This window comes from Sturnus vulgaris, chromosome 2 (assembly GCF_052056855.1).
Source record: "Sturnus vulgaris isolate bStuVul1 chromosome 2, bStuVul1.hap1, whole genome shotgun sequence".
Lineage (NCBI taxonomy): Eukaryota > Metazoa > Chordata > Aves > Passeriformes > Sturnidae > Sturnus > Sturnus vulgaris.
Genome location: NC_142244.1, coordinates 90,366,511 through 90,394,055, shown reverse-complemented (window position 1 = coordinate 90,394,055; position 27,545 = coordinate 90,366,511). Strand labels below are relative to the sequence as shown.

At 38.4% G+C, this 27,545-nt stretch overlaps 1 long non-coding RNA gene across 1 annotated transcript in view; it reads left to right on the top strand.

Moving 5' to 3' along the window:
• Positions 1 to 4,434: 4,434 nt before the first annotated feature.
• Positions 4,435 to 27,545, top strand: part of LOC148224892 (uncharacterized) — a 94,850-nt gene continuing 71,739 nt past the window's right edge. The window contains exons 1-2 of the long non-coding RNA XR_015801990.1: positions 4,435 to 4,482; positions 24,938 to 25,101. This is a non-coding gene — a long non-coding RNA (uncharacterized LOC148224892). The remainder of the gene's footprint in view (positions 4,483 to 24,937; positions 25,102 to 27,545) is intronic.

Genomic DNA, 27,545 nt, shown 5'->3' with positions numbered 1-27,545 from the left:
CACCTCAGATACAAGTGCGACTACACAGACTAACACAGCTTTTGTGGGATCTGTACAGCTGCAGCTCCCATTCATCTACTGTCTGAAGTCACCTCCTTTATCACTAACTTAGTGTCTATGCACTAGCCTGACACTGTATCTCTACTACTTCTGTGACAGCAATAAAGACATTCTAGAAGGAACACAGCTGACATGCTCTAAGTGTGTTCCGGTTACTGTGTCCTTTCAGACAGTACAATGGAACAGCTAAATAAAGGCAGAGGTTCAACCACTTCCCAGTGTTGTGCATCCCAGGATGCACAACTTCCTCAGGAGCAGCACTTGTGGTTCAGTCTGTGCTGCTGACTCTCAGTTCAGCTGGATCTGGGCAGGCCATACCCTTTAATCTTCAGGGCTCATTGTCATGAGCGACACTTTAGTCACAGAGCTTTTCAGAAAAAGACATCACACCCTTTCCCCCCAAATTCCAGGCAACACTGGTGTCCAAAAAAGTCTAAGAAAAAGAAATTACTTTGCCACTCAGCCAATAAAAACGTAAAGCTTTAGGAGAATATATATCAGGGAGATTTCACATTTGCATTCTCTCAGTCATACTTCAGTCTCTCTCCTCTCAATTTGTTATGTTTGGCCACGTTGCTGGATCTGCTCTACTTCAGCTCTTTTGGACTCCAGGAAGTCTATAATTATTATTTAAGAACCAAAATTTTGTCAAAGCAGTACAGCCCAATTAATCTTGTTTCTTGTAATAAATCTAATAAAATTGAGGTTTGGAAAGCACATTCATGTTGTGAACAGTAGAAACAAACCACTGAGGCAGACTTAAATGTCCTCTGACTGGTTAAAGCCTTCTGATGATCTAATTTGCCTTAGAACAAACAGTTACCATCATTTTGGACACTGTGATTTCCAGATGTAGTAGCCACAGAAAAGAAAAGTTCCAAGAACAACATGATTTCTTGGGACACTGATGTTTAGATGATTGCTTTTCACTATCAGACTTGGTGATTATTTTCAGGACTTATACCACAGTTACTAACATTGTTTTTATTAAACATAAGACTGCCAGAAGCAAGTTAATAGCTAGGTTTTGGGTTATTCTCTGTTCTTAAAAGTAGTTTCATTATCAGATAATCAGCTAGCAAGCCACTTTCACTAGCTCTACACATACACCCAGATCTTCCTGTGACTGGTTCATGCATAGTCCTCCCCAGAGATCAGAGGTATTGCTTGCAAGAACAACATTTACTAATCAGATTAAGGCACCACAGTCTCAGGCATAAAGTTCTGAATTCCCATCCCGTGAAACAGCATCAGACATATGGTGTATGCATTTTATTGAATGGAATTCCAACTAAAACCTGTACATCAGGGTGTGCCTCCTCTTGGTAGAAATATAGTAAACAAATTGACTTCACTTGTGTTTTATCCAAATAAAAAGTGCAAAACTAGGGCGAGTGTTCAACAGAAACAAACCTCCTCTTTGCCAGCCAGAAACCTGCCTATCAGAAATGCATTCTTATTGGAGGTAAGGAGAGAGCCTTGGCAAATACAAATATGCTGCAACAGGAAGTCCTTTAGCCTCTTGGGAAAGAAATTTCAGTGCTGACAAAACCAAGACCACTGGAGCATCTACACAGATTCTTGAAATTAATCCTTCCTGATTTAAAGTGGAAGACAGCAAAATTTTTATTGAATCGTCCTACTGCTCTCAAATTATAATGTGTTCTACTAGATTGCAGGTCAGTCACACCAATCTGGAAGATATTATTTTTTTTTCCCTTTTCCCCCCCTACTTATTCTTTTCACTCCGACAGCACTATTGATGAAGACCTCAGGAAAAAAATACCAGTGCCCAAGACACTTTGATGGCCTTTCCACTGTGTAATTATACTTACTCTTGATAACACTAAAGACATGCCTTATTGGTAGTGGCACAGGCTGCTTTCCTTTTCACAGAGAGATGGATTGTTTCTGCAGGCCTTGATGGCCTTCAAATTATCTGAGCACAGAAAAGAGAGCAGAGTGAATTTTATTTTAACTCATTTTATTTCTAAATTTATTTCCCAGTAGCTAGAAGGTGATGACTGCCCCAGCAGTCAAGTCAATTGTTATCTGTGGGACTTGATTATGTTTAGACCCAGTCTCTCATTTTGAGCAAGACACAGTTAATGAGGAGAGAAATGAAAAGTGCATTGAGTCACAGTGTGTTTGTGGTAATTTGTGACACATTCACTCTACTCAGTTCTTTGTTTATTCCTTCCCCCCTCCACGCAGGTCCTGTAGAAAAAGGAACAGATAAGCGAATTCAGTGGTAGACAGTTAAGGGTGTTGAAAGTAATGAATCTATATCTCTCTATCTCTTTCCCCATTGTTGGCAGTAATTGGAGCAGTGTTCATCTATACAGTAAAATGCCAGTGAAGCCCATCTTAATGAAACATCTTTTTTTCCATTATTTTGCAACACATTTTTCATTGACACAGCTAGTTTTTATTTTCACTATATGCCTTTTTTTTTTTTGCAAGCTCTTTGCCACTCTTCTAAATAATAGTCCATTAAACAGTTCACAGTGTGTGTTCTGTAGAAATGTAAAAAAGTGATTGGATGATACTAATTAAGGAGAGATTTTGTTTCCACTTACTGCAGATCAATGGTGGGTTACATTAAAGCTGCATTTTTGTGATGAGTTTAAACACAAAAGAACAGCTGTGCTAAATACATATTTCAAGGCTTACAGGTAGGTCAAATAAATCTTTCTTTCTTTGCTTGTCTATTTTAAAACTATAGCAAACTGTATGTGAAGAATAGTAGTAAAATAAAAAAGGCAAATTTTTCACTGCAAATATTTTTAATTGTCATAACAGAAACTGCTAATTCAGGAATGCCAGCTCCAATACATTGAGACCCTGTTGGCTTTGAATTTAACCTATAGACTACTATGCATTAATTTTAATGAGACCTTTTTTCTTCTGTTTTCTACAGTTGCCACTCTAAGGTATTCCCTCTCTGATTTATGGCAGTGCTAGATACAGGAATAAAATATATTAATGAGAAAACTCTTCCTGTATTTGAACCCACAATTCTTCCTTTAATCCTAAATTATTCTGAGCACAAAATGTAACCAAAATCTCCATACAGAGATATGTTCATATGCAAAGAAGAGTGGCAGCTCATTCCAGTCATATCAATTAAAATAAAAATTCACTATTCGTTGGCATTCCTTGATCAGCACGAACAACAGTCAGAGGAAATTCACCTGGTTGCCTCCAACTAACATAATGAATCCTGAACATATATGACAAGGAACTTAAAGAGAAAATGCTTTTCAGGCACTTGCTCTAAATATTAAATGCACAAAACTGTTTTAAAATCAGTTCACTCTATTTTAGAAATGTATTTTCTTTAATATAGGATTTTATATAAGGAAACTATAAGCACCCTGGTTTTACACAGTTCATTTCAATATCAAAAGCACACAAGAATTTTTGTTCACACTTTCCTTGCATTTCAACAGTCTAGATCCCAATTCTAAACCGCTATTAGCAGACTAGAATAACCTGAGTAGGCTTAGTATAGCATGGACTAAGGAAGGTGCCTGATACCTTTGATTTTGTAGAAACTAAGGTCACATATAGATTTACTATTATACAACGAAAGCTTGTATGGAACAGATAAAAAGATCCGTCTTTACTGTTTTAAGTTCAAACTATCAAGTCAGTACTGCATGCCTTTCATTAGCTTAAATCAAAAGTTAGTTCAGAATTCATAATACCTTTGCTTCATGTTGAAATCTGGGTGGTCTCAAACTCTTGAAAGGAATCATATATGCTGGAAATCAACCAAACTCTGGATGTGCTCACTTTTCAAAGAGATGCACTTTGATGGTGATAATTTTAAGAAAGTCTTATTTGTGTGTATTGCTTTTGACACCTCCTGCACAAAGACAAGAATATCCATGACTAGTATGAAAGGTCTGCTGTGAGTCTGAAGATTATTTGTCTAGAAACACATGGACAGTAGCACCTGAGCTCCATGCCTCACTCCACAGTGGGTCAGTTACCTTTCTTTTCCACAGGTCATGTAGAGCTGGTGTTTCCCTAACATCATTATTGAAATGCCTTTTCCCTCTACACACCTTGAAATACAAACATTGTCATTTTATAGCACATTTTTGGTCCAGAGGGATGCTCTGTTTAGTCTGTGTATCAGCTGACTGATCCCATGAAAGAAAAGGCTATTCAGTCACAAAATGTGAAAGCTTGTAGGGTGCATTATAGAATTTAAAAGCTGTGCTGAGACCTGGCAATGTTCAGCAAAGGCCTGTTTTCAAGAGTGACATCCACTCTTGAAGTGAAAACAAAGACAGTGGGAAAGCATTCTGCTAGTTACGGGGCACACTTCCAGTGAATAAAATGGTCTTTAAAACCTGCACTACTGTGCACCCCACGCTGCTTTTACTGCTGCTATGAACTGGATAGATTAGGGTGAGTAGCACAATTTTTAGTTCAATTTTGCTCAGTGTGTCTGTAGTTGTAGAATCCACATGTATAGAAACTCTTTATTCAAGCATGGGTTATCGCTGGTATTCTCACAGCAATTTATACAAGGAAGCTTCTCCTGGTATAATTCATTAAAAATTAATCAACCCATTTCTGTGCAAATCTCTGTGACATGTGTTCTTTGATGCAGTGAGTGCTGAATAGTCTTTTCTTTATTATGAAATGACACAAGTGGAACTTTCTAATTGGCTGTCAGTGATGTCATATCCAAGTAAATGCACAAGTTGGCTTATTTCTCTTATTATGAACATTCTCCATGACAGACTCTGAGTTTCTGGAGAGCTCCTGTCCCTCTTCAGTAGTTAACATCACTTTGCTGGAACAATTACAGTTATGCCTCTGTAATAGGATCGAAACTTGCCAGCTTGTGTTTTTCTGTCTTTGCATATGGGGGATACTTTTCTTTCTATTACTATGTTCCCCTACTTCCCACAGAGGCAATGTGGAACTTACCAATTGAAACAAGTGACAACTTTCTTAGGCATCCTTTCAGGGCTGTCGTTTTGGGTGGTTTCATGGACTGTGTCAAAATCAACAAGAAATGTGGTGACGCTCATATCCAACTCATAGTTAACAGACTTCATATAATATGCAGCAGTTTCATCAGCACAACCACAAAATGTACATAGCCAAGACACATATGGAAACAGTGAGATTTTGTTCTTGTGGTTTTCAGCTTATTTATGTATTTGGTTAACAGTGCCTCCTTAATGCAGAATGATCTCCACATCTTCAGCCTTTCCAGGAGGGTCAGCTTTCACTAAAGGAGGATTTGCTCTCCAAAGAATGTGCTTTGGCAGGAATGGTCCAGCTTACATTTGTTTTTCTCTGTTACTCATGTCATATACTTACAGAGCTTAAAGGGCAAATGTTTTGCTTCTTGGAGTCACCTTTCAAAATCATGTGGCAAGATCCACATCCTCTAGCTATCCTCCATACAGCTCTCCAAACCAAGAATACAAATCCATAGCTTCTTTACTACTCAGCTCCGAACTACATTCATCCTACTTCATAGGCAGCTTCGCTTTCACGTGCAACCTTCAGCTCATAGCCAGGTTTAAGATCCCTGGTCCCCAGGCCTCTGCAATTTAACAGGACAGCCAGGACCACCCTCATGATGACCACAGCCTCTCTTGCTCTCTCTGATCTCATATGAGCTCTCATCACCTCCTTGTGGTCAGTCCCAACCAGGTTTGTCAGGAGAGTGAGGCACTGCAGACCAATGCTGTTGCTGGAGGGAGTACACAGGTAGGCATCCTCTAGGACAGTCTGCTGGAGGCAATCTGGTCTTCACCTCTACACCTAGACTTCCTCCTCGTGTTACCTAGTGCTTTGTTTAACGTGTATGAAGTAACAAAAGATAAATTCACCTGAAGACTCCAGCTCTTCGAGTGGTTTCTTACTGGATGCTCTCCCAGATGCCCATGATTATTACTAATCACATGCACAATGACAGTGCAGCTTTGGTAATTCTTATCCTCCAGAGCCTGGAAAAAATTATGGAATATAATGTGCAGTAATCCCAGCTGACAGAGCTAGTATGGTGCTACTCTAAGTGAGGCTGGAGGTTAGCAATCAGAGTTACTTAATTAAAATATCAAAAGCGTGAATGCAAAATATAGCTTGAGAGAGAGATGTAAATGGCTTTTGCCAGTATCCAGTTGTCCCATCTTCCAGTCTCTGAATATTCCTTGATTTATTTTGTCTTGTTTTAGGAAAAATAGAAGACAGATTTCTTTCCCTTTTTTTTCTGTCCTTTTAATTCCTGTTCTTTTTTTCCCCTTATTTCTGGTAGACAATGGCTTAATCTAAAGAATAAAGACACCATATGATTATATCATTTTCTAATCCAATTACAGATCTTTGATATGGCCCCTTATCTTTTTTTTCTTCATGCAGTGATATACAGATCACATGGTTCTTTAAACTTGAAATATCTTTACTTTTCAAATCCTGTCTTTACCTTTCCTTTGCATTTCACTAAAACACAAATGTGTAATATTTAATTATTTGATTCCTATCTTGTGAAAGGAAGATTAATAGAGACATTAATGAATACAGTAATGTAATCAACAGTTAACTTTCCTAGAATAATTTGATTGGGATTTCATTTTACAATACAGGTGAAAACCTGGCTCCAGTAAAATTATAGCATTCCCATAAGATTTAATAGGACCAGAATCTCATTATCTACTTTCTGATGACTTGAAAATTTTCAGTATTTGGCACTATGGTCATTCGACACCAGTGGAACTGTTTTGTGGCTTCAATGCGTGTTAAACTTCAGAGGAATACTCTCCCAGCTGCTCTGCCTTGGAAAGAGGAAAAGCCTTTTCCACAGCAAGGATCAACAGTCCAGTTAGGCAGCAGCTGTTGCAATGGTGTAAATAGAGGCAGCTATAGTCACCATTAAGGCTGTTAAATGCACTCCCATCACTTCTTAAAACCTGCACATGCCCATTGGTGGCAATAGGAGTATTAATCACACGTACATTTTTGTTAAAAATCATCCACTTGTTCATCTACTCTGTCTCCCTAGAGAAGTTTGAGATTTTCCTGTAGACTAAAATTAAAAGTTGAACTCTTAAATCTCATGCAGTACTTATGGAAGTAGCGGAATTCTTTATGAGATACAGAGGAGGCATAAAAAAGTTTTGTGATCCTTCGTTTGATCTTTTGTATTTACTGTAGCTCATTATTTGATTCAGGAAATCCTGCCTTGTTCACTTATCTTTGATGCTAACAGTGTCTGAAAGTTTAATAAAGACATTCTTTTTTCTATTATTTTTTTCCCCAGCTGTTGTTTACATATTCTCCCTCACATGTAAGCAGAGGAGCTACAGTACTGGCCCTCCCAAAGCTGGTTGCTTGACAAGTTCTTGTTGGTTTAATAAAACAAAAAACAGTCCAGTCTAGTTCCTTTTGCTCTTGTCATAAAGAAGGCAAGAATTAAGGCTCATGACAGGGATCTCATGAAAGAGACTTTTTTTTCCTTGCTCTTTTGCATGGAGGCTTAACTCCTGCAAGAGAAACAGAAACCCTGCACCTGGACTTTCAGATGTACTGTGAGCCATTAAATTTTTGGTTTTGTCACAAGGACTCGTCAGAGGGACTGAATGGCCACCAAGGCTGTGAGCAGGAACAGTCTGGAGAGGACAGAAAGTCAGTAGTCACCAGTGGAGAGATGATTCTGAACAGTTTGCTGTGCTGTGACTGCCTTTCTTCCCTTTCATTGTGTACTTCCTTTCTCAGGCGTTCTGAGAAAGGTGCTCTGTTAACTAGCATACACAGTGGGAGCTTTCATGTGTTTTAGCTAGGATAGTATCAGATAAAATTTATAGTAGAGTTGTGTGAACATGTGTATATAAGTGTAAAATAACATAAGTTCAGAACAATATGAAATAAAACAAAAAAAAGTAAAGTACTGAAGACAGTACGAAGATGAGAATGCTATGTTGTCACACATTGGAAATGCAAAAACTATGGTCATTGTCCTGAAGGTTTTGAGTTTCTTCTGTGCTACCAATTACATTCTCAGGTCAAGTTGCTGCATGTTTTCTCTGCAAGCATGGGGACAGGCAGTGAAAGCCCCATTGATACTACTGCACAGGCAGTTGCATGAATAGGAACTGTGTAAGAGTTGATTATTAGTAAACTAGAAAAGAAATCTCTTTAAGTATTAAAATATTTAAGAATCTTTTTAGGTATTTTGGTTTGTTGCTCTAGGACGAGACTTGTTATGCATTGAGAATTTCAGTAAAAATCTTCCTGCTGGTCTTGGTTTGTGTATTTTTCTTTTAAACCTCTGCTTTTTTATCCCTGCTGCATGCCACTATTAAAAGTCATCTACAAAAAAAAAAGGGTTTAGTGAAGTTTATGAATTGTGTTGAAGATGGGCTCCCCTGACTCAAAGTGCCCCTGAGTATAAAATAATTTATAGCATCAGAATTGCTTCCCTTTTGCTTTTTGATGAGCCTTTACCTGTAGGTCAAGGTCATGAGTTTTTGTAGTGTTCTCACACCTCTGAGCCAAAGCCTTCTCCCAGGAAGAAAGATCTTGATGGAAGGCTCACTGCCTAGAGCATAATTGCCAGTGTTTGGGTAGCAAACTCAGGGTGCACTGTGTGGGAAGCAGCTACAAGCTGTCCTGTGATGGTGACAGACAGGTTGAGCCAGCTCTCAAACTGATGCCAGCAGGCTGAAAACCACCAGGTGTTCAAATCTGCAGCCCTTCAGGGGAGCACCCCACACCCCAGCTCTGACATGTATGGGAAAGCTGCAGTCATGAGGGGCATGAAAGACACGGGGAGATGTCCTTGGGGACATGTGATTGGAGACATGCAGAGCCAGAGGCTGCTGAGGACATGGCTGGAGAGATATTCTAGGAAGGAGGCACTCCACGATGGAGGGTGACCTGCCAAGGACTGCAGTCGTGGACAACCATGCAAATAGTTCCCAAATGCAGGGAAGGGGCATTCCTGAGGTACTGCAGCTGTGGGCAGGGACATCCTTTACTACTGGGTGACTCTATCAGAGTGAGGGCACCCTTAGTGTCGCTGCCATTGCTGACCCATGCTGGGGCAGAGGAGAATCATTAACAAGTGAAGAGAAGCAGACAGAAACAATTAAGCACACAACTCAAAACCTTCTGGGCCACACATTCCCTCATCTAAGGAACTGGGATGTCTGAGTGTAATCCATGGCAAAAATGCAGGAAAAAGTGATCAGGAAGGCAGGGAGGAGAGATTTGGCTTAACATGAGCCCAGATCAGGAAGAAATCCCATTTTTTGTAGGTGTTTACTTTTAAGTTTCTCGCTTGCTGGTGGAGTTTTTTCTCAATAAACAAATCACTGATTAGAAGTCTGCATGCCATGGCAAAAAATTAAAGTTAAAAAGGGTAAAAAATTATGAGTCTAGATTATTTACCCACTACAGGCACTGTGATGCTGATTGTCACAAAAGACATGCACCAGTTTTAAGATTTTTTTGCCTGTTTCCTTGGCTAATGTTCATTCTATATTTCAGATGATATTTAAGCAAAATACAGAGATTTTCTTGTTGAATAAACTGTGAGCTTCACTATTTCAAGTTCAGTTTAGTAACATTTTATCTTTCTCCAATAGTGGATTTACACATATACGTAAATGGAACAAAATAATAAGTTCTGCAGACTGCAATTTTCTCTCAACCAAAAAACACAGTAATTCTGTAAGGGGGTAGAAGAACCACAGTAAAGTGGGTTATCTTGCAGAAAAGTCATATGCCGTTCACGAAAATATTTTAGTGCATCTTAAAGTATTTTTGTGCTTCCATGGACATAAAATGCCTGAAATCTTAATATCATCATAGGAAAAATAGGTTCATATTCATAAATCATGATCAGTTTCCCTTATCTGGCAAAATTAGGACTTAGCCTTAAAAATCCTCCATGGTCCACATTCAGGAAATCATCTCTACTTATGGTAGTAAGAGTCAAACATCAGTTTATAGTTAAGCACCTGCTTAAGTGCTTTTTTGGGTTATGTTCAAAAATGAAATGTGTTCATGTCCCTCATGTGTAGATAAGGGTCAGATAAAAAATTAGAACATAGATTTAGATTCCAATCACCTTCTCTTTAATTAGTGAGTACTCAGATCAGAACTTCTATATAGGACCATCTGGGCAGTGCCATTTTTTATGTAGTCATATATTTTTCTATTTCATCACTGAATCTCTTGCATTACAGGTCTGTGTTTTTAAACAGTATCAAAACAAAGACAAGCTTATTCATTTACTGGTTCAAGTAAGAAAAATTATAACTGAGGAGATGTTGAATGAAGTGCATTTATTATTTTGAGTATTTCTTGCACACAAAATGTTGATTCTCAAAACCTATCATGAAAATATTTGTTGCGCTAAAAAATCTCTAACAAATTATTTACATAAAACAACTTCTTTTAAAAAATATATATTTTATTAGGGTATGTTCCTTCAGTGTAATACAAATCAACAAGACTATCTTATTCTCTGCATTAAATCATGATTTTCTAATGGCATGAGGGTCATTTTAAATATCATTACTTCAGTTGTCAGAGAGATGGACAGAACATCTGCTTCAAAGTGCATATGCTGTAATTTATGGCCATTTCAGTATCACTGAACTGTTGCCAAATTTAACAGGATTCAGTACGTCCATAAAGATTTAGCTTAAAAAAAACATGGTGTTTAAGAATAAAATTATGCATGTGGTATTATTAGTTTTAAGAGACTGAACAAAGATTCAGGTAAAGTGCCCTTGAGACATCAAACATCAAAACAAAAAACATAAGGGTTGGGTGTTTTGTGGAGAGGGGATGGTTATAAACAGGTCATTCTTCAAGAGAAAATATTTCCTAATTATAGGAAAAATAAAAGACGAACTTTTAAATGTATTTCTGCAAAACTAGCGAACACAGTCTCTTCTCTCTTGCCAGTTACTGGATGGTGAAATCCCTCACAAAGTTTTAGAATTGAACGAGGAAGTGTCACAACAGTATGGATTGACATCTGCCTCTGTCAGGTTTTTACAGCTTGCACAAAGGAGGATGAAGGAACACTATCACATAGGGAAACTTACCATTTGACAGAAAAGAGCGTTTCCTGACCTGACCAACAGTACTGGGACTTAAGTGAAGGCTCCCCAGAGTGGATGGTCTAAAACATTGATTCATTAGTCTGTTTAATCTTTATGGCTGCTAAGGGAGAGATCCTCCTTGATTTACAGTCTGACAGACTGTCATCTCAAGAGGTCCCTGATCACTGTCCCTCCACCAAACTGATAAAACAAAAATATAAAGCCTACTACCCATGATGCACAGAATTAGCATAAGGTTCAAGTCGAAAATGGAAATAAAAAATCACAAAGGATTGAACTCAGTATAGGGAGAAGTGGCTGTCAGGGAGCTACTCATAACTCCCCACTTTGGGAATGCATGTGCTGTTTTCCAGGCTCCTTATGTAGTGCAGCCTCAAGTGACTGAGGGAGTGTAGAAGCAGCATAGAAGAGCTTAGACCCTCTACATGCTGCCCACTCACCCTCATACCAGCTAGACAATGCTACATTTTGTGTACCAGTGTAAACTGATGATATAGGCCAGATAAATGAAATATTGTCATATTGCCACTGAAGATGAAGGTAATCTAGACTGAAATGGCAAGGTTGGAACAAGATGATCTTTAAAGGCCCTTCTAACCCACTCCATGATTCTGTGATTCTATGATTCTATTACCAACCAAGATGGAGACAGCTACTTTGTAGATGCAGAAAGTTAGAGAGGATGCATTTCATTCTGTATGTATGCCAGTATTTGGCCATAAATGACTCCCAAGAGTACTGTGATAATGCAATGTGTACAAACGGAAAGAAGTGAATAAAGAATAAAGCAAAGCAATGTGATTATACTCACTGGGGGTGAGAATGATCTCTTTCTGAGGACAGCAAGGGCCAGCTGGGAAACCAGGTGCCAAGGTCAATCCAAGGGTAAGGCCAAAACATCAGCTCACAGCTGGTGATCTGGGGGTCAAGATCAGCCTTACTGAAGGAAGCTTGGGTAAGACATAGCTCAGGATGGGCAGGCAGGACTGTGGGGAGGGGCCAGGACTTGGGGCTGCGACAGGACCTGTCTCAGCAGGGAACATGGCCAGGGCAGTGGGGAGCTGAAGACCACACTGCAGTGGAACTGACTGCCCTGGGGTGTGACATGGGGCCCTGGGCAGGGTGCAAAGAGCTCAAGGGTGGTAGGCAGGACCAGGAAGGGCTGGTGTTGCCCTCAGAGCCCTGACAATCTACACTAGTACATTATCCACTTTTGGTAAGTTCACTGGGTGGGTAAGATAGGACAGGAGTCAGAATGAAAAGGTTATAACACATGGAGGTGAGGCCCCCCCAGGAGGCTAAAAGTCCACTCAGCAGAAAAAATAGCAGCCAGGCTTACAGTGTCACCAGGCAGAGAAACCTTAGGGTGGCTTCTGACACAGCCCAGGACTGAGCCTCGCTGAGATTGCCCCACAAGAAAGTTATGTGAAGAAAGACAGCAGTATAAAGCCTCCCTTGTCCAAGGACAATTCTTCATAAGAAGCTTTTCCACATGGTGGAAATCTATGTAGGAAAAGAACAACATAAATGCTCAGAAAAAGTCAACTCACATTTTTGCATAACAGTTCCTGTCACTCTTAGTGTCTTCTGTATGGCCAGAGAATGAGGGATCCTGGCACTGGCATTTTTAACCATAAAAGATTTTAAATCATACAAATATAATCTGAATATCCAGAGAAAATGATTATTCTTCATTTCCTGTTAAACCTCAGTGCTTTATTTGCATTTATCTGTCTGACTGTATTTCCGATTCTCAGGTACCAGAGCCTATATTAACAGTCACTTTGGGTTTAACATCATTAAACGTTCACTGTCAAGTCCCCACAAATCCCACATTCCCCTTGTCTCTCAGGCTTAAAAAACTCATTTAACACTAAGGGCTAATTAATTAACTGGGTTTTCCTATATTTAATGGAGACTATCCTAAACCATAGAACCAAACCCCACTGAAATTTAGTTCACCGGGGCAACCTATAATTATACCCTACCAGATTTAACCACAGTTCTAATTCATATTTATTATTACAGTAGAAGAATGTATTGTTATTATTATGAATATGCTCATATGGAAAATTGCACAAGCTACAGTGTACAGGAATACTGTATCAAGTATGTACAGGAAGAACTGTAGAAGCAAGTGCCACGGGCATTAGAACTGGTTTTCACTCTGAATGATAAATATAAACAATTCAGGGTGAAAAAGAAAGACAAATGCATTATTTAACAAACTAGTATATTCAAGGAAAAAGATCTTGTTCAATTTTTATACCACATTCACAAAAGTTTTCACATACTTCCAGATGGTCAATTAACTTTTTTTTAGTGTCGGCAAACTGGTTTTCAGTATTTTCATTGTCCATATTGGCAAAATTCATTTTTGTTCATTATCCTTTATTTATAGACGATTGCTAGATAAGCATACGAGTTCAAAAAGAAAATCAGAGAGGTGCGTGGCTGTTACTTGACGTAGGGTGTGTTAGAAGACAAAGATGACTTTGTGGTGAATTAGCAATGAGGCACAAACAGGGCATATAGCACTGTATGGTTATGAACATCTGCTTCAGGTGTGTTGGTAGGACACAGAGGACTGACACCTGCTCCTTCTATGCTCAATGGAAGCTCTTCTATGGACATAAACAGACACTAGCTTTAAGCTTCACACAGCTATAGAAGAAAATATCCAGAGAAAACTTGCTCTTTTGGGGGCTGATGTTTTTTTGTTTTACAAAATTAGTGAAAAATTATTTGCAAGTTTTTAATTTTTTCCAAGGACAAAACACAATCAAATTCTCACCCATCTTTACTCTGCAAAACTTTCTTTCAAAAGAGTGAAACATTTCAGTATGTTTTATAGTTCCCAGCATCTCTAGGTATTCCTAAATCCTTAGATGCTATGCCATGTAGATATATGAACAATCTTGTACCATGACCGTCTGCATCTTCATGAGTCTGCAGAGAAAAAATGCAGATATACTGATGTGGATCTCTACAGAAAGCTGGCTGTATAGCTCATGATGTATACCTGTGCATGATAGTTTTTCAGGTGTGGAACTCACCTTCATATCTCTCCACAGTACAGCCTTATACCTTTAAAAAGTCACTCTCAATGGAGTAGTAAGCTAGTGCATCAGAGATACAAATGTACATCCAATTCCTAAAACTGATTGAGAAGTCCACCTCAACAAGGTGATCTCAAACACATCCGTGGCAACAGTCTGTTCATCATGAGCAGATCATTAGACACAACACTCTACAGGAACCAGCTTTCCAACTGGTCTTATTGTTTGAGACGGTGATAACTATATTTATTGGAATAATAATGTTGGTCATCTTTCATTTGGGCTCTACAGTGAAGTAATTGGTAAATACTGCATGTATTTCTGCATGTAACTTTGTGAGTGCATTTAGTTTTGCCCAAGGCAAGAAAAAATATTTTGGATCACAGGTAAATATTTGAGTCCATTTGGAAACACTGAAGGTGGGGCATTCAGACCCCATTGCTTGTAGGCAGGTGCATGGAGGTAGCACTGTATGTCTGACAAAAACAAAGGAGCAGCAGTGTTTAGACTAGGAAATAAGCAAGAATAGGCAAGCAAATACAGACTTAAATTCCGATATGGGGTAACCAAAGCTATGGAAATGTTAATGAATTGTATTCAGCTGAGGTAAAGTCAGCAGGGAGGAAAATACCACTACCTGGCTGTGACTTAATTGTTACTTTACAAGTGTTTATGTGCTCTGTGTTTAATGAGTGCAGATTGGGAGTCCAGGACTCAATTAAAAATACTATAAACAAAATAGAAGAGTACAAAGGCAAGGAGAAAGCATGATAAGCCCACACTCTAGGGTGTTTTGATTGGGAAAACATCGTACCATATATAAGATGCCTCCAGATCTAAAAGAGCAGCAACAAATGTTCAACGGGATCATCTAAATGATTCAGGGCTAGATTTGAGAGAGTCCATGACACAAGGAGTAACTGCAGCTGAGGAGAAGATTAGGAGACCCTTTATATTAAAGGCTAAAGTCCCTTACACCAGACAGAAATTTGACATGGCTAGCAAAAAGATTAAGTGTTGAAAAGTATTTACTTCAAAAGTATAGTGTGCTCCAAAGAATATGAGGATTCCCTCAGAGCTCTCATTTTTCCTTTTTTAGTATTATAGGAGCATCAGTACTCAACTGAAGACATGGTTCAAAGGGTATCATCTTCCAACAGGCCTAAACTCTCCCTATGAGTTAAATAACTCACAAATACATAAATCAAATCAAATAATCAAAAACATGAAATGAGCAATAATGATTAATGACAGAAATGGGAATCAATGAATTACATGCCACTTTTTGAATTTCCCAATTAGGATTTAGATACTATGAAATCAGTGACTGTAAATTCTGATGACAAGGCAATTTCCTTGTCCCTTTTAGAGCCATACAACCACCACAACAGCAGTGTTTCAGGCAGTGTATTAGTCAAGTAGGATGGAATTACCAACCACCTGCAAGTCACTACCCTTGGCAAACAAGTTATTGTCACTTTTGATTCTGTTAGCATTATCACTGGTTTCATCTCACAAGACAGTCAGTGTCTGTTAATAAAGCCATTATAATTAAGATAATCAGTTGTTGCTTCTGTTTTGATTTAGCTGCAATAAAACAATAGTTAGAGGTGTCAACTTTCTAAAAAAGGTCAAAATTGAGATGTCTATTCAGAAGCAGAACCTGGGACATCTGAGAAGACTGAAGTACTTGCAGGATTCAAGGTCCTTCAGCTAAACAGGGAACTCCTAAATCTAGCTTGAAGGATAAGGACTGCATCCATTTTTAGGTATTTACATCTCCACATTTATCTTTGTCTGATTTTATGGATGATGATTCTGTCTCCAAGATATACTTTTGCCTACAGGATTACCTTGTGACCACACTCTCAGTGTTGCCAAAGGAAGAAAACTTCCACTTCATCCCTTGTGCATGGACTCAGGAGAGCAGTTCTGTCACACCCAAACCTGTCTCAGCAATCTCTGCTGTGGGATCTGCTCCTGTGATGACCTCACATACCATTAACACCAAGGGGGCAAGATGACCCTCGTTAACAAAGGCCATGCTGTCATCAGCCTCGGGGCAGACGAGAGCTGTAGGCAAACAGAGTTCAGAGAGTTTTCAGGCTGTCAGCAAGGACAGTATGGTTGCTGGGTACTCATGATGAGATATCCAGTAAGATAATAATAACTGTTTCATTATTATGTTGTGTTTAAAACTGTTCTCTCATTTTTCCTAATTAATGTTTGGGTTGCACATGTGGAAAACTATAAAAAGAAGCTGTCCATTATTATTTATTTCGCCTGGATTTATTACGATGCCTTGAGAAACTGCTCAGAGATGCTACATAGTGATACTAATACATTATTATCCACAGACTACCCCCTACCCCCCACCCCCATATTCTTGTATTTTACAACCTGCAATTGCATAGAATCACTTATTGCCAAGTGGTCATTTTCTCACATTTGTTATGACAACAGGATAAATGCCAACGTTTGTCAACATCTTGTAAATGATGAGTCTTAATGAGGCAATCTAGTGTTTCACCCCTCTGAGGAATCTCATAATAGGATGAGCAAAATATCAGGTTAAAGGAAGTGGGAGGTAATCCCAGGGGACAGACCTTTTCTTGTACAATATATTCCTCAAGGTTTTGCTTGGAGTGGGTTCTAGGATGCAGGCCAATTTGGCGTACCCCCTTGTACGAAATTTTAATTGTATTTTTATCAAATCCAGCAGAAATGCAGCCTGCATGTTGAATCTGTCAGTAAGCAGTGCCCCGGGAGAAAATAACAATATGAGCTTTGAGAACTTTCACCTAATACAAGAACTTAAAGTTACTCTTCCTAAGCTGAAGAATATACCTAATGTGTATTCTCTTGCTCTGTCCTGCTTTTTTTATTTGTTTATTTAGGTTTTTTTTAACTTTGATTTTGTAAAATATATTTCTGCTTTTTGTGCTTTCAGGAGGTTTCTCTGTAAAAAATGCAAGGTACATTTCAGTCCAGCATTTTCTTTTTAGTTATAAGCCAAAGGGGAAGAGAATTCTTGCGTCTCCTCTGAGCTTTTTGATGTGTTGCTTTTTAAATATATATTTATATTACTCTGCATTTCAGAATGCTATGCCTTAAAACCTTGAGTAAATAAAGTGTGTAAGAGGGCCCTACAAAGGTAATACTTAATTAGAACAAGACAGGTTTTTCAGAAACAAGTACTATCACTTCATCACTCTATAAATGATACCATAGATAATCAAGAGATATTGTGTTTTGCTAACAGGAAACGTATATGGTTTAGGATCCAACCATATGTCTAGCAGAATTAGAGATCATTCGAAATTATATTTTTTTTTGTGTGTATCTTGCAGGTTTGTTATTTATTTGTGTCAAACTGAAAACTCAAAGAATTTCAGAAATTTCATTTTGGAGAATTCAAAAATAAGGAAGCATTAAGTTATAGCAGTGGTTTGGCTTTAAAAAAAATCCACTTGAAAATTACTCAGTAAAGTCAACATATTCTAGTAGAATATATTGAATACCATTTAAATCTTTCATACAAAATTATGGAAATTTTAGAATTTTATTAGAGTCATGTAATTTCATTTTGATATTTTATAAATCATGTAGAAAAATAGTCAGGCTAGTAACAAAGTACTTCTGTAAATTTATATTCATGTTTTTTAAGAAGCTTGCGTGTGGGTGCTAAAAAATTAATTTCTTAAAATTCTCAGAAATCTCAATTCTTTGTTTTTATTCTGGCTGACAATAATTCTGAAATTTCAAAAGTTCTTTTGAGACAGGCATTTCAGATGTTACTACACATCATTATCAGTAGTGAAGGACCTATGTTAATTCTCTAAGATATTTGGCTTCAGAGCACCCATTTCAATCTATGGGGTAGTTTTCTCACCATATATCCTTTCTTCCTCATAGTGCCTCTGTACCTCCTGGGATCTCCTCTGCATCTACAGTGCCTTGAGAAAGACAATGTATTGATATATTCTGATTTTCACTTTTGCTGTTCATCTGCATAGTGGAGACATGGTTTAATTGGATTGGATTGGCCATGACTGTTCCTTCTCCTGCCAACAGAACTGATGTTGCAGTCTTTTCCTACTAATTGTTTGTATAGCAATTGTTAATGTTAATCAGAACAACTGCAACTGGCTCTGGTTTGCATTTGTTTTGTTTTAATCATCATTTAAGTGTTAACTTTTGAGTCCAGGAAAGGAAGGGAGACCTGTGTTAAACCTGTGCATTGCTAACAAGCCCCTAGAGCCGCATACTATTTTGAACTTTATTAGCCACTGAATTTTAAGTAGACCAAATTGTCAGTGTTTGCATTTGTAGGTTCCTTCACTGAAACTGTTTATATAAATATAAGTGAGGGGGAAAGACAGGGAATGCATGCAGGAAGAAGGACAGGCAGAGGTCAGTCCAACCATGAATCTAAGTGGAACAGTTTTCTGATTTAGACAAATCTTGTGAGAAAACACAGACTTTGGTACTCTCCTTGTCACAGAACAGATTTTGTCACTTGCAAAACTCATCCACTGAAGTCACACTAAAAAAGAGCAGGTGAGTCAGGCATGTGGGGCTTTTGCAGATGAATAGTGAGGAGTGGCTACAGTGCTAACACTGATGCTACAGAAAACATCCATGCAGTAGTCAACGACCTAAAATAGCTTTCATAGGAAATAAAATAAATTATTGGTTCCTTCCTTAACTCTGTGGGGTTCAGAGGTAAATACATAGGAAAATTTCATTTCTTGAGGCAAAAATCTAAATTTCAGATTTAATTTAATTTTCAGACAGTAAAGAGTTTTGATACAAATGAAAGCATGACATTGCAGGATGTACTATCGAAAGGAAGCCCAGACACTTTAATCCCACTGTAGTTCTTTCTCCATTAAATAGAAGTGGCAAGATTTCAGGAATAATTTAGAACGGAAGCTATAGTAGGACTTGACTTTCTGACAGTCCTCCTCAATCTCTTCATAAGCAAAAAAGAGAAAACATTTTTGAAAGGGGACCTGTATGTACTACAAGTAACAGGCCACTCAGCCTTTCTAACACTCACACTTTCTTTTGCAGATATATCTCTAAATCTTCTCTAATCTCATAAATGCAAAGTACTTTCACACATAAAATATGTATTTATTGTAAAGATTTGGGAGGAGGGAGTAAAAGCAACTGGGATTTCAATTGAACCTATCATAAGTGCTACTTTCACTTTTTAGTAAATGAAAATAAACATATATTCAGCCATTCTTGCATGATCTCATATTGTATTTTCTTTACTTAAATTAAGGAAAGATGGAAAATGAAAAGTCACCAGATTATAGCAGACTAAAACCACTTATATTTACTCCTCTATAAATTGTTTCCTAATATTCCTGAGTTCTTTCTTCCCTCCTTTTCCCTCCTGACCTTTCATTTCTTCATTAGTAAGGGTTGAAAATTAAACAATTCATAAGCATATTTTTCAGGAAACTCTTCATTTTATATAACAAACATTCTCCTGAATCGTCAAGATGTAAATTATTGACTGACTAGGGAGCAATTACATGCAAATAACACTAGATTGTGATGAGTTCAGTTAGCTGTACAGCCAAAGGATAGCTCATTTTGGACCAATGCATGGCAATTTGAATGTCCCTATCCAGAGGCAGATAGTTTAGAGAAAGGACATGTGGTAAGAATTATCTGCCACACTCTCATCTGATGTGAGTGTATTCTTCCTCTCCAAATGCAGCTTCATCATCATGCATCAGTTGTGGCTTTCCCGCCTTCACTAGGGCACTTGGACTTTTCTGCAGAACTACAATCTTCTTTTAAATGTGGAAATAATAAATCAAAAAATAATAAATAAGTAAATGAAAAAGAGGCTCTGAAAATGCATTTTTATTGCTGTGTAATGGATATCAAGCTTTTATTATGATCTGAAACAGCTGAAGAAATTATAATGCTAAATGTCTCTATTCCTTAGAAGTGATTGGATACACAATACATATAGTTACTTATGACAATACAGCTGTATATAAGTGAAGAGTTTCTTGCTGAATGACTGAATGTAAGCCAACACTAATAAAACTATACTACAGAAACCTTCCACAGTCCCTGCCTCATATCCATGTTTCTGTTTCTCACCTCTAACTGGCATCAGCTCCTGTACAGTTGTTGTGGTTTAAACCCAGACATCCACAAAGTGGCACACAGCCACTCACCCGCTCCCTCACCAGTGGGACTGGAAAGAGAATCAAAAAGGGTAAAAGCTGGAAATCTCATGGATTGACATAACAACAGTTTAATAGGGAAAGTGAAAGCTGCACGCACAGCAAAGAAAAACAAGGAATTATTTCACTGCTTCTCATGAGCAGGCAGGTGTTAAGCCATCTCCACGAGAGCAGGGCCCCATCATGTGCAACAACTACTTGGGAAGACAAATGGCATCACTCCAAACACACTCCTGTGTACCTCTGTATACACGGAGCATGATGTCACAGGGTTTGGAATATCCCTCTGGTCAGCTGGGGTCAGCTGTGTGTGATGTGGCTCCTTTCAGTGTCCTATGGACCCCCAGTCTCCTCACCAACATGGCAGTGTGAAAGCAGAAGAGGGTTTGGCCTTGTGTGAGCATAACAAAAACATCAGCCATGTGCTCAAAACACAGCCCCATGCTAGCCACTGAGAAGAAAGTTAACTCTACTGCAGACAAATCCAGCACAACTGACCAAAAAACCCTCAGTGCAGCAGTTGTCACTAAACCATTGTTCACTTACACTTACACATGACAACACCATGAATCCTGAAGAAGATGGCCTCCAGTGGCCTCCTTTTCTCAATGGTGAGTGAACTCAGGTTCTCCATGTGAGATGAGATGCTGCACATTTCTTCACTTCTCCATGGGAAATCTGGTCTCTCTATGTTACAAAGTTAGACACTTCCAGCTAGTAAGGGAACACTTCTGGGAATATTAGCTAAAGAAGTTATCACTTTTTATTTTTAAATTCACAAAAGAAAGCCAGAAAAGGACTTTGACCCAGACCCTCACAGATCTACTTTCCACTGAGGCAAAATTGGTTGGCATGACTTGCTCCTAACAAATAATTTGATCATGCTCTATCACTCCTAGAGTCTCAAGTGACAACAAAAGGTGACAGTGTTGAATGATTCCACTTTCATCTATTCCACATGATTAAGGGGTTTAGTCTAATAAATTTCACTATATAAAAATAAGTATAATGATGACAGGAAAGATGCAGCTTAGTCCCTGCATAAAAAGATTTGTTTGGGTTTTTTCCCCCTCACATAAATAGAGGTCTTTCTAGGAAGGTGAGTTTGTGTATACTTATCTTCAGTTAAGCTCATGAAGCTTGCAGGGAGGCTGTAAAGCTCTGTAAGCTCTTAAAACTGGACAGCACTACCCCATGAGCACAGCATTCAAAATCGGTGGAGACAGAGAACCCCTAAACATAACTCCCTTTAAATAGTCAGACCTTGTTAATCCAAGCTTAGTTTAACCAAATGCCTGAGTATCTGAAACGCTTAAGTGGCAACCTGTCTCCAAGTCTGAATGTACCTTTGATTTGTTAATCTGATTGTAAGGGTGGGGGTATCCTGTATGAAATTAAGTTTGCAAACAGCTTTGGATTAATCAGTCTTACATGCTACAAAACAAAGTAGATTCCTGCCACTGTATTTATCATCAGGAAGGGCTGGCACCCTCTCTCACAGGCTGATTTATAGAATTGCACATTTGGCATAGCAGTATAATATTCAGATGGCAGAGTTTTCTAATAAGGATGTGCAATGAATGGAAATAAATTGAATGTACCTAAAATTATGCACCTAACTTTTGAGTACATTATGTCCTGGTAGCTTAAAAAAATAAATAAATCCTTATTGGAATGCATTAAGTTTCTGGACAACCTGACTAATACATAGCAAATTTGTCACCTTTAAAAGATTCATTTGTGCTTATTTGGCCTCTTAGTCATGTGTTTATTCTGTTATGGTTCCAAGGAAATGTTACACATTAAATCTACTAGATTCTGATATAAGGCTGCTTGTCATTTTGGTTCTATTTAAAGAATTTCTTATGTTGGATATCTAAGGGACATTAATGCTGGGGCATCTGTCCATTTCCAAAAATGAGCTATCACACATCTGGCTGCTGGCAATAATTGCTTTATCAATGACTCTTTCTCTGAGTCAATAACCTCATTTGGACTGTATCGGGACAGGTTTGGTGTACAGCCTAACTTACATTATCTAATTATGTAGTTCTGTGCTTCTGTAGTATACATGAGACTGTCAGACAGACCCAGAGCTATGTAATTTGACTTCTTACCAGAATAAAATACATTTCTGAAGATGCAATCTCATGTTCTTTTTCCAGAACAGGAAAATAATTCTTCTGTATTTTTAATATTTTAGCAAAATTCAAGGACTGGAATTAACAAAGGAAGGCTTACTATATTTCTTTCTTGCCTTAACTATACTCTGCATGTATATTTGCATACATATACAAATATTGTGCCTCCTTTTGGTGGCACAGTTGCTGTCACCTGAATTAAATGCAATAATAATGCAAAAAGGCCTTGTAACATTGCAGAGTATTAATTTAACAGATAGACTATTTATTAAAATATTCTTCCCCCAAATAATGTTTTTCGTGTATTTTTCTTCTATCACATTTATGAAGTTCAAATATTTCTCATTATGGAGAGTTATTGCATTGAAACCATTGTCTTGACTAACATGGAGTTATTTGCTTCAGTAAAATAACACTACATAATTTAGATAGACAAAGCACTAGCCAGAAGTTTTATCTGATTAATGGTATTAGGATATTCTGATGAACTTACTTGGGTTTTCAGAAGAGGGCAAATAACACAGGTTATATGTTGTACCTACCATTAGTACTGCCAAATGCACCACAACCACACATGACACTGCTTATGATGAAGCAAAATTGTCAACGTAACCATGGGAGGAGATCAAGAGTCATCTGACTGAAAATTCGAGCTTCTTGCTCTACTTTACATTCTGGACATAAAATGTAAATATTTCAATCATAGCACCATTTCTCTGAGGTACTTTTTTTTATTTTTTTCTCTTGTTTTGTTTTGTTATTTTTGGTTTTGATATTGCCTGGTTCAAAATGCTTAGCAAGTTCATTTGGAAGCCTGGAAGAGACACACAGGAACAGCCTGGAAGAGTTTTGTGCAGGAAATTAACTTATTTGGGTCTTTGTCCCTCCTTATGTTCATTTTTGAGTCTAAAAAACAGTATTTGAGAAATTAACATTTGTCTGTTCTGATAGTATTGCTGTGAAAAAGTAGTAAAGATGTGAAACAAATGGCTATTGACATGACTGATCTTGTCCTCTTTGAAAACTTAATCTACACTCATCCTTCTTCATTCCACTACCCACACTGCAGTCATTCATGTCTTTGAGACTCACATGGTGAAGCTGACACCTGAAGTGTAAGGTAGCCCCCAAAGCAGATGTTTATACAAGCTCTTTTCTTCAAGGCAGCTACAGTGAACACCTACAGTTATGGTAAATTAAGGCAATATAAAGTAACTGGTCCTCTGCTTCTCCCTAAATGTGGTTTGCATGGGCATCTAATCTCTTCATCCAGTTTTGCCCTCTGCTTTGACTGGAAGTGAGCTATTGGTATGATCCTGCTCACTCCTGTTTGATGCACTATCATCACATTTGGCCTGCCATTTCTCTGGCATTACCCATCTGTGATATTGATGCATGGGAACTAATTCCATTAACAAGCTTGCAGGCTTGTTAGAAGTCTTACACTGAAAACACATCTGAATTCTCCTTCCTCTTTCTCCATTGCATAAAACTCAAAAGAATTGATCTTTAGGGCCTACACTGCAACCTCTGATATTAGCAGCTTGATGACACACCCTGTGTGTCAGTTAGCACTGTTCTGTATCAGTGTCAAGTAAAACAGATAACTGATAATATCTGATACAACTAGGCAGGAATTCATAGCTTCACAAAGGACAGTATGCTACTTTATCATCCTACTGGTAGAGTGGCTAGGGAAAACTTGTTTTGGGATGTAAAACAAAATATGCTTGAATCATGGAATTCTTTGCCTAAAACTTACTATGCAATAGGGTGCACCTATTTGTCTAAGATACTAAGCTTCTGTGTGGCTATTGCTGAAATGCAGAAATAGCTATTTTTAAAAACATAGTTCTTTCTCTGTTATGCTGCTTCTCAGATGCCTCGATAACCAGTGGAAAAATGAGAATCAGTTCTGAGGCCACAGAAAACAAAAACTCAACATCACTCTAGCAGCTCCAGCACTATATCATGAACTATTAAACAAGAGTAAAGTAGCTGCAGCCTGAAGTTAAGCTAACAGATCATTCCATTGTATATCACTTTCCGGAGCCAAGAACACAAGTTCATCTTAGAAGGAGCCAATTGCACTAGAAATATAGCAGAAAGTACAGAATCATCTCATTAAACAAAAGCACATCCATTAAGATATTAGAGGACTTTGTACCAGCCATGGAGCTACAACTTACCCATCTGAGAAATTCGATATGCTCTTTTTTGCTATTTGTTATCCAAAGGAATACTGCTATATGGGCAGTCAGTTACCTAACAAGCAGAGAGGGGAAAACCAATTTTTGATGAAGGGTCATTGAGGTTTGTGAAGAAATTAATTTTATTATATCCCTCAGGGCTATCAACATTGAAAAAATTGCTGGAGTAACAATGAAATTTGAAGAAAAGAGCTTCCTGAACTGTGCACGTCCAACTGATCAGACACATATCCTCATTCTGTGCCTGTGAATGTACTACCAAGATACGATGATATTCCATTGACTTTTACTCTGTAGACAAGGTAGGATACTCATGGACTTGAACATTGGGTGCAGAGTGTGCAATGCCAAGATATTTTTAAAATGTGCCTTCTTTCAATAAGGGAAAACCAAATAACCAAATCATTTGAATTAAAGCATCCACACCACTGTACAGCTAAAGTTATTTTGGAGTTTTCTGTTTGGTACACAGAGCTAGAAAAGGACTCTTTATTTGGATTGATTCACTTTCTTTTCACTTCTACTAGAGATCAATAGGGTTGAAAAAGAGACACGTAGTATGCATAAATGTCACTGAAAATCATGAAAGTGCTATTTGGAAAATATTTTACCTCATTCACTTTATGAAATTGGTAATGAATTTCTCATGTCTCCAGCACTGCAGATCAGGTGGCTGCTGATAATTTGGGATCTTTGGTTTGTCTCCAAGAAATGGAAGAGTATATTGTACAGCTCAGAGTAACTGAGAACAAGTTCTTGGCAGCTGAAATATGACCTTTCAGGTCTAAAATAGTCTCTTAGAGCTCCATCGTGTTCTGCTGTCTCCTCTCTTAGTGCTATGAAATTCCTCTGAAAGTAACTCAGTCACCATTCTCTGATAGTCTTCAGTCCTGTTTTCTTCTCTGTTTAACCTTACATTGACTACTCTGTTCTTCTGCTTCCATTTCTCTTCATTCTTGCATTCCTTCTTGTTTCCTTCTCAACTTCCTGCCCTTCTCATCACTATCAAAGTACCCTATCAAATTCAGAATTCTGCTACTCTGTTGGATGGTCTTCTATGTAATAGATTTTTCTTTAGTTTTTCAGACACAGTTGTAGTTTTTCCTGAAGAAAGGAAAACAAGAAATTATAGAGCACTTGCATTCTGTATACTCCTTTCATATAGTGCTATACATTAAAAAAGTAAGTTTTATCTTTAAAGACTGTTTTTCTCCAGGTTTTCCATTTTTATCTGCATGCAGATCCCTACATCCCAGACCTTCATCAAAGAGGTGATAAGACAATTTTATCTTTAAAATTTACCAAAAAACTTGTCTTGGTTTAATTTAATTTCCCTAAAAAATGCCTTCATTTAATTTGAATTTCCCGGCCAATGCACCAAATAATGCCATGATTTTGATTTGCCAGTTTAAATATACTCATTTTCTGTCGTGAGACAGAACCAGGAGCAGAAGCAAGGCAGTTCTAAAACTTAAAAGGGTATAAAAGGAAATTTATTAACTACACAAAGAAGGGAAAGAAACAAATTCAGAATAAGATTTTCAGACCACTCCTTCCTTACCTCTCCCAACCCTCATAACAACAAAACAAATATACAAAAAAACTACTTCAGTCAGTTCCCAGCTTAAATAGTCCTTTTTTTCAGTTCACTTTGGAGAGAGAAGCTTCCTCTTGTCAAGCCATAGGGATTTTTTCCACAAGAAGGAAGAAAACAGTCCTCTCGTGGTTTCATTTTCATGATTTGCATCCACCTGCAACCTGCAATCGTGACACTCCTCCCAACTCCACAGCCTTCCCAGAGCTGTGCTTGTGGGCCTTGTCGAATTCATGGGGTATTACTTTTAAGAAGTAAATGTTCCAAAACAAAGGTTCTCTTCATCTCTTTTCTCTCTGTTCATGCTTTATCCTCAGGGAACCGAGATCCCTTTCTTTCCTTGGGGCAAAAGATTCTCAACACAGGTGCTTTCTGGTCAAATGACCTATCAAATGGAATATCTCCAACCCCCCATGTCTTTGTCCATGGTTTATAGGAATATTCAGTACATCAGTTCATCCCTACAATCTTACAAAAGGACATTTCAGCCATCTTCACAGCATCTCCTCATTCTCTTTCCATCTAAAAAACTTAGCTCTTCCTTCACTGACTTCAGAATATCTCCTTTTTCCCTTTCACTCTGGGGAGAACTGAAAAGTCTGTAAGTCTTATCTGAGCATTGAAAGAGTTAAGATTTTGAACAGGGAAAAGAAAAAAACCAAGGCTACAATGCTGGAGCTTTGCCAGGATCTCTGAAACCGGCCATGCTGGAAGGGGGGCAGGGGGGAAGCTGCTGGGATCTTAAATCAGCCTTAGTTTTTCTGGTCACCGTCCATGGCCACCCCCTCCTCCCTGCCAGGCCATGCCAGCTCCCCGGACAGGGGGCCCAGCCCTGCCCATGGCCACCTCTCCTCCCTGCCAGGCCATGCCAGCTCCCCGGACAGGGGGCCCAGCCCTGCCAGCCCCACAGGCCTGCAGTGGGACCAGGCCAGGGCCTGTTACCTGCTCAGCCGCCAGAAAGAAAAAGAGGCTCAGTTCCGGATTACCTCCTTCAAAATGTCTGTTCACAGAGCAAACTAACTTTATCCAATTGGCTGTTGATAACTAAATCAGCCCTCAATTGGTCCCAAACAACTTAAAAAGGAAGCCCCCTTAGAGAGAACTTTTCTCTGAGTTTCTTCTTCCCAGGTCTACCCAGCACATTACTGTACC